At 40.4% G+C, this 6,993-nt stretch overlaps 1 protein-coding gene across 3 annotated transcripts in view; it reads right to left on the bottom strand.

Annotated features, from left to right (window-relative positions):
• The window catches only part of MYPN (myopalladin), a 112,746-nt gene extending 110,215 nt beyond the window's left edge, over positions 1-2,531 (bottom strand). For 2 of the 3 annotated variants that reach the window (XM_038743790.1, XM_038743788.1), the window contains exon 1: positions 2,447-2,531. The gene's annotated coding sequence lies outside the window, so the exon portion shown is untranslated. The remainder of the gene's footprint in view (positions 1-2,446) is intronic. The other variant, XM_038743789.1, reaches the window with a different exon arrangement.
• Positions 2,532-6,993: the final 4,462 nt, after the last annotated feature.

Raw genomic sequence — 6,993 nt, forward strand, 5'->3', positions numbered from 1 at the left:
GGTATTTTTTTAAGCACTTACTATGTGCCAAGCCCTGTACTAAGCACTGGGATAGATACAAGGTAATCAGGTTGTCCCACGTGGGGCTCACAGTCTTAATCCCCATTTTACAGATGAGGTAACTGAGGCACAGAGAAGTGAAGTGGCTTGCCCAAGGTCACACAGCAGACAAGTGGTGGCTGGGATTAGAACCCGCATCCTCTGACTCCCAAGCCCATGCTCTTTCCACTAAGCCATGCTGCTTCTGAGCTTTTCTGTGTCTCGGTTTCCTCATGTGTAAAATGGAAATGTCTGTTCTTTCTCCTACTTAGAATGTGATCGAAATTGGGAGCAGGACTGGGTCTAATCTGATTATTTTATATCCACCTCGGCACTTATTACGCAGTATTTAACACATACCACTATTATTATTATGGCCATGGGTGCCCTAAGAGAGTAAGTGGCACCATGAATACTTGGTTCAATTTTCCATTATGAAAATGACCCTCGATCCCAATCAGTATAGACAGTTGGTATTTCTCTGAGGGCAGTAATATCAAAATTGTTGGTTCCTGAGATAAACTCCTCAGGAGTGAGTATCCCTGAGGGCAGGGACCACATCTTTTATTCTTTTACAGCTTTCACTATTATATTCTCAGTCATTTAGAACAGTGCTGTCTATATACTGTATGTACTCAAAATACGCTTTCAATGATAATGGCGGTAACTGGTCAAACATCTGGAGTATCTGTCACCTTCAAATCTAATCTCAACATATCCTTATCATGTTCTGCCTCTTACACTAGATGCTGCCTTTAAGAACACCACTGGACTAGTCAACACCTAACGACTTAGAAAACATTCACTTCTTTTAAAACTGCTAAATCTGCAAAATCACTTGCACCGGGGACCCAGATTACACCTAATGGCTCTTCCCACCTATTGGTTAGGGTTGCGGAAACAATTATTTTATCCTCACCAGTTAAGGAATGAGAATCCAGTTCTTCTTAATGTACTGTTTTACTCCCTATCATGACAGATCCACTGATAGGAACCTTAGGCCCTTTGGCAATCAAGACCTCCGTCCTCTCACCCTCCCCGGCCTTTTCCAGATAGCCAATGCTAACAAGAAGGTCCAGAGATTTCAAATAATATCTTGAGCTCCAAATTGTGTTAGCCAGACCTCTGCAAGCAGAAGCAAAAGTGCAAACCTCCAGAATTCAGCTAGCGCCCAACTGTTCGTGTCATGGTTTATTACTGTAAAGCACAGTCACATCTGAAAAAATTGTTCCAGAACTACTGTAACTTAGGAAACTTTCAATTTCCTGAAGAATATTTTTTTTTGCAGAGCTAGGAAATCACTACATTTTAATTCTGTTGGACAAATACTAAATACCACTAACTGAATGATTTGTATTTAAGGCAGAGGAGGAGCAAAAAACCAATTATTTAAAAAATAATTATTCATTCATTCATTCAATCGTATTTATTGAGCGCTTACTATGTGCGGAGCACTGTACTAAGCACTTAGGAAGAACAAATCGGTGACATATAGAGACAGTACTGAAGTTCGTGAAACACGATCCTTTGGTAGTGATTAGGTTTAGCTGAAGTTTTTAACACAAGGACATAGGATCTGTAAACAACAAGAACTGAACAAAAAAAACCTGGCAAGAAAGTAATGAATTCCTTCAATACTAGTGTAATATTCCCCTATTCCTGGGATAACAGGCATTCATCTGTTCTCCCTTCTAAAGGTTTAGGTGCTTTTTAAAAATATAATTCTAGATGTGCCTCTAATTACTGCTTAATATTGCAATATATTGGGCCAAACACTTGCTACTGACACTCAAACGTCATTCTGGTGGAGTTGGGAAGGCAGAGAGAGAGAGAAAGAGGGAGAGAAAGAGCAGTGCCCTTTGAGCAGGACTGTTTCTGCAGCTGTTGTGTACATTAATCCAGACAGCAGATCTCCCAACACTAAATATAGCAAGCCGTATCCTTTTACATGTTTAAAAAAATTAAAACGAAAGTCTCTATGGGTCATATTGTCTTGGGTTTGCTTTTCTTTAAGAAAGAAATATACATTACTCTGGAATCATATGTTCTAGGGTCAATCCATTATCTGCTCAGGCACACAGGAAAATGAACATCAGGAAAATCCCAACTCTAAAGATTCCATGGCACGACTTCCTTCTGCTGATTCTATTGTAGGACCCAAACAGGGAGTAGCTTCTGAGAGTGTCACCAACCCCCTCTAAGTTTTATTATTCTGCAGAACACTCTGTTTCTCCTTCTTGATACTTTATGTAACACATCAGACATTGCCACATATTTAGAAAGTTAGTCATTTTCCATGACTAACATATCAACTTGAAGTAGCATTCTTCAATACTCTTTCTCCCACAGTTAGAGCGCCTTGGTGCTGTTATCAAAACACACTTGTGAACGAAAGATCAGACATTACCTTACTTTTTAAATTGACCCAGATGGGGCTGTCCAACTCTGGTTCTTCTCAACGATGACAGTTATCCAAGAGAAGTTTAAGATGAACAGCGAGAGAAAATGTGGAAACTCTTCTCTTCCTTGGGGACAAAGCAGCAGTCCATTGGGCATGAGGAGTTAACCTTCGTTTCGGCGAAGATGGCTGTAAGAAGCTGGACAACCTGTCACCACCGGAGCCGGAGCATTTGTCAGTTCCCAGGTCCCGAGTTATTTTGAGCTGTATAAACCATGTGCCTGGGAAACATTCCACCTGATTGGACAGGAGAACACTGAGCAAAGGGATTCCACTGCAGGAACGGCACCTATAGGCAACCAGTCCCTCGTGCTACCTCTAGAATTTCACCTTTTAGCTAGATCCTCAGGTAGGTTTGCTGATTCACCTTTGGGATGAACCTAAAAATGCACTGACACATTTAATTTTTTTTCCAAATAATGAGCACTGGCCATTTCAAAAAGAAATGTCTGGATTTAGCCTTTTTACCCCTGCTAATTCTTTTTTTTAAAATGGTATTTGTTAAGTACTTACTATGTGTCAAGTACCGTTTTAAGTGCTGAGGTCGCCCCGGTTAATCAGGCCGGATACAGTCTCTGTCCCAATGAGGCTCACAGTCAAGTAGGAGGGAGAATAGCTATTTAATCCCCATTTTGAAATTGAGGAAACTGAGGCACTGATAAGTTAAGTGACTTGCCCAGGGTCACACAGCAAGTGGCAGAACAGGGAATAGAACCCAGGTCCTCTGTTTTCCAGGCTCATGCTTTGTTCACTAAGTCATGCTGTTTACCATTCTGTCCAGGGTCTTAATGCTTTCTAAAACAGAAAACACACATTGTAAGGACCAATGAAACCATAATTTTGCAATGTCATTACAAGTGTTCATAAGCCCCTCCTTATTACATATGGGGTGTGCAAATTTACAAGACACAGATGCAAGCATGACTTCATAACAAAAGATAATAATAATAATAATAATAATAATAATAATAATGACGGCATTTGTTAAGCACTTGCTGTGTGTAAAGCACTGTTCTAAGCGCTGGGGGGGATGCAAGATGATCAGGTTGTCCCAGGTGGGGCTCACAGTCTTAATCCCCATGTTACAGATGAAGTAACTGAGGCTCAGAGAAGTGAAGTGACTTGCCTAAGGTCACACAGCAGACATGCGGTGGAGTTGGAATTAATAATAATAATAATAATTTTATTATTTGTTAAGCGCTTACTATGTGCAAAGTGCTATTCTAAGCGCTGGGGAGGATACAAGGTGATCAGGTTGTCCCACAGGGGGCTCACAGTCTTAATCCCCATTTTACAGATGAGGTAACTGAGGTGCAGAGAAGTCGAGTGACTTGCCCAAAGTCACACAGCTGACAATTGGCAGAGCTGGGATTTGAACTCATGACCTCTGACTCCAAAGCTGGGGCTCTTTCCATTGAGCCACGCTGCTTCAGAAATCTTCCCAAAGGGGGAGAAAAAACAACAAAGAAAACCAGACAGCACTATGCAAGCCCCTTTAGAATGATGATGATGATGGTATTTGTTAAGCGCTTACTATGTGCCAAGCACTGTTCTAAGCACTGGGGTAGATACAAGGTAATCAGGTTGTCCCACATGGGGCTTACAGTCTTAATCCCCAGTTTTCAGATCAGGTAACGGAGACACAGAGAAGTTAAGTGACTTGCCCAAGGTCACACAGCTGATAAGTGGCGAGGCCGGGATTAGAACCCACGACTTCTGACTCCTAAACCCAGGCTCTTTCCACTAAGCCACACACAGAATCTGTTTCAATATCAAAACCGCTATATTATTTATTACATTTTCAAAATAATGCATTGAGGTTCCTTGAGGTCAGGGTCATGTCATTTAGTACTAGTGCAAGTCCCCCTGTGCTTAATAAAAGATAGACACTCAATAAATGCTGGCTATGAATGATTGTGTAAGAATTTAACCCAATTCCCATTCATGCCCATTGAAATCTTAAATTCAAAGACACCACTTCGAAAATGAAGGCAGATATCTCCTGTCACATTCCCTATTAATGAGAATCCCTAAGCAAACCATCATCTGATCAAAATCTACTTTGTCAAAGTGAAGGGGCATAGTAGATAAAATTAATTTTAAAATTTCTAAAAATATGCCTTGCGTAGTAAATAAAATTACTTTTAAAATTTCTAAAAATATGCCCTGCTAAATGGGATTCTTAGAGAATGGAATATAGTGTTTCAGTGTAATATTTCTCATCTTTGCTCTGAGAAGTTCATATTTGAAGGTCCATCTTTCTTCAACACCATTAAAATGTATCAGGGCTGTGTGGAAGGTCTAATCCTCTTCAATCTATTCTATGCAGCCTTGCTTAAGGATATGATGAGGGAACTGGAATCTCATGTCAAAATACACTTCTGAACCCCTGGGAAACTCTTCCGATGCTCAAGCTATAAGCACCATGAAGAATTTTTAAGACAGTCATCCAGACACTTACCTGATTTGATGAATGTGCTTCAGAGGACATAAAAAAGAGGATATTATTATTTTTTTATGGTATTTGTTAAGCACTTACTATGTGCCAGGCACTGTACTAAGCACTGGGGTAGATACAAGATAATCACTTTGGACACAGTCCCTGGCCCACATGGGGCTGCCAGTCTTATTCCCCATTTTATATATAAGATAACTGAGGCATAGAGAAGGTCGCACAACAGACAAGTGGCAGAGCTGGGATTAGAACCCAGGTCCTTCTGACTCCTAGGTCTGTGGTCTATCCATTAGGCCAGGCTGCTTCTCTCAACGTGGCTCCAATATTTTCTCCATAACACTTAATTACATATCTTATATATTCTATTACTTCCTCTTCTATGTAATTTAGGTTAGGTCCTGTCTCCTTCACTGGACTGTAAGTCCTTCAGGGCAAGGAATCACATATACTAATTCTACTGTACTCTCCCAACCATCTAGTAAAAAGTTAGGCATTCAATAAAGACTACCAATTGACTGATTGCTTGGTGGACCTTTGGGAAATAGCAGAGTAAATAAGACAATGTGCTACCAATAGATTAATCTCTGAGCAGAGCATCGAAAAATGTGGAAGCCCAAAAGACAGATTTAAAAACAGTGACAGGTGTATGTCAATCAGTCAATCATATTTATTGAATGTGCTTCTGTGTGCAGAGCAAGTTCTTGGGAGAGTATAATAAAACAGAGTTGGTAGACATGTTCCCTGCCCACAAGGAGCTTACAGTCTAAAGGGGTTAATATGGGTTAGGTTATTTATATAGACCTATAGGTAACGTGTCCTTCATATTAAAAGAGGAGCGTGGCCTAGTAGAAAGAGCATGGTCCTGGGAGTCAAAGCACCTGGGTTCTAATCCTGGCTCCACCATTTGCCTGTTATGTGACCCTGGGGAAGTCACTTAATTTCTCTGTGCCTCACTTTCCTCTTGTGTAAAATGGGGATTCAATGCCTGTTCTTCTCTCTACTTCGATTGGGAGCCGCATGTGGGACAGGGACTGTGTCTGACCTGATTAACTCGAATCTACTCCAGTACTTAGAATGATGTTTGACATCTAGTAAGCACTTTTCAAATATATCAAACATATCAGTGAGGTAAAGACAATATTTACATGTACTCAGAGTGGGAAGGATTGTTAAATAGACTATAGGTCTTTTAGCCACATTACTTCCATGTATAGGATCTGTCCACAGCAATAATATTTTAACACAAAGAACTCATTAGAATGTAATATGTAAATAAACAACCTAACCCATACCCCTTATAAATAAACACATACACCATCTTTTTCTCTTATGTGGGGGGGCAGACTAGTCAAAATTGTTTTTCTGTGGGATAACTGTTTTCTGAACTTATTTGCGAGACTGAATTACCACTGTACCTGCCGTTTAGGGGAAGGATATCATCTTTATGACAAACTGTTACCTGGGGGTCTGGCAAACTGAAGAACATCATCACTGTGGAAACAAAGTGCCTAGCTTCCCAGTGTTATGTAGACCAGGGCTGGGCCGGAGAAAGCTGGAAATATTACCTATCATCAGCCAGTCATGCTAATGCCATGATTCCAAGAGTGGATTTGGAAATGAAGCTACCAGCATGTGGTTCCAGGAAAGTTGCCCTGTCTGTACTTACCACAAGAGTTGGCTTCTCGCCAGTTCAAATTCTAATCTGAAGCAAAATTTTTCTAGGGAAAAATGCTCTTTCTACAACTTTCTTGACAAAATGAAGACTCCCTATTTCCCCTGGTCTCTGTTGACACCTTAGATCTAAACATTTCTACTGCCTCCAAACCTATCTGTCTCACAGGTATAAAGAGCAGTCCAGAAAATTAGCTGAAATTAGCTCGATGCTTTCTACTTCTGGACACTGGAATACTGTGATCTTTAAAAAAATATATATTTCTCAATGAGTGCTAATTCAGAATATATCTGATGTTGGGATCCCAGTCTTACAGATGATGGGGCAAAAATGGAAGAGAAAAATACAACGACTTGAGTTACCTCCTGA

The sequence above is a fragment of the Tachyglossus aculeatus genome, chromosome 3, assembly GCF_015852505.1.
Source record: "Tachyglossus aculeatus isolate mTacAcu1 chromosome 3, mTacAcu1.pri, whole genome shotgun sequence".
Classification (NCBI taxonomy): Eukaryota; Metazoa; Chordata; class Mammalia; order Monotremata; family Tachyglossidae; genus Tachyglossus; species Tachyglossus aculeatus.